This window comes from Gopherus flavomarginatus, chromosome 14 (genome assembly GCF_025201925.1).
Source record: "Gopherus flavomarginatus isolate rGopFla2 chromosome 14, rGopFla2.mat.asm, whole genome shotgun sequence".
In the NCBI taxonomy this organism is placed as follows: domain Eukaryota; kingdom Metazoa; phylum Chordata; order Testudines; family Testudinidae; genus Gopherus; species Gopherus flavomarginatus.
This window is the reverse complement of record NC_066630.1, coordinates 41,772,488-41,773,940: the sequence shown is the minus strand read 5'-3', so window position 1 is coordinate 41,773,940 and position 1,453 is coordinate 41,772,488.

Sequence of the window (1,453 nt, the reverse complement as noted above, 5' to 3'; positions counted from 1 at the left end):
GTGCTACCTGGGCTGTACTGAGCATGCTCAGTACGTCTGCCGGCGCCGCCCCACGCCGCGCTGAGGAGAGGCCTTGCGCGGCCCGCGGAGAGGTGCAGGGCGAGCCCCTGCGCACGCGAGCGCCCTCGGCGGGCCAGGCGGGCTGTCTGCAGGCTGTCCCGCCCGGCTGCGGCTGGGTCCTAGCTCCCTCGGCTTACGGCGGGCGGAGTGGCCGCCGCGGGCACGTCGGTGTCTCGCCCACAATTTACAGCAGGTGGAAATGATGTCTGAATATTATTGAGGATCTGCCCCCCCACTGTGTGCCTCAGTTTCCCCATGTGTAAAATGAGGATAATATTTACCTCCTTCTGTAAAGCACTTTTCTGTCTGCTGAGGAAAAGTGCTACACAAGACTAGGTATTATTACAACAGGTGAGTAAAGTGAAAACAAGCAAGAGTGATGTTTCCAAGGCCAGGCTGCCTAACCATTCAGTAGCAACACAATTTCCTAACAAAACCACTATAGATTAGTAAAACCAATAGCATTTGCACTGATCCATGTTACTGTTCACTGTTTGTGTAAATTGTTCACTTTTTGTACTTCCGTGGCCTTCCAACAACAAAATGAGACTAGCCAGTTTCATGTTGTGTATGGTGAGCATCTAATTACTTCACTGCCTGCTTCTCCCATGCTAGCAAAACACATGCCTGGGTTGTAAAACTCAGCCTGGTGATGTTTGAATCCATACACCCTTCTCTTGGATTGTTGTCCCTTTGTGCATTGGAATGTGAGGTGTGTTGTCTGCAGTGCATCATAGAACATCAGGGTTGGAAGGGACCTCAGGAGGTCATCTAATCCAACCCCCTGCTCAAAGCAGGACCAGTCCCCAGGCAGATTTTTGCTCCAGATCCCTAAATGGCCCCCTCAAGGATTGAATGCACAACCCTGGGTTTAGCAAGCCAATCCCTTGTGTGTTTGTCTTGTTTAAGTGTAGGTTGTAGTCTGTTAGGCAGAGTAATGTGATTTATCTTTGGGCCTATAAATCCTTACTTGTGAGAAATCTTTACTCATGCAAGTAATTCATGTAAATGATGGAACTACTTGAATGCACAAGACCTCTCACATAAATATGGACCTTTGCTGTAGCTTGCAGTGCCTCAAGTGACCTTTACATAGTAAATAAGAGGATCAATGGAGCAGCAATACCCCAGACCACACTCAGTCCAAGTCACATTCCATCTCCCAACATCTCCTGCATGCTTTAGCACAGACAGCTCCACGTGGAACAGTTACACAGTCGCTGTGTGTGGCCCCAGCAGCCAGTCTCCATTGCTTGTACTGCAGATCTGTCTCTGTTCCACTGCCTGGGAGCCACCACACCCACCGAGGTGGCTGTGGAGTGTTCCCTTGGTTCATGCAGCTGTTAGGGTGACAGTGGTGGAATATATCTGTGTCTCCTGATGAATTTCATTT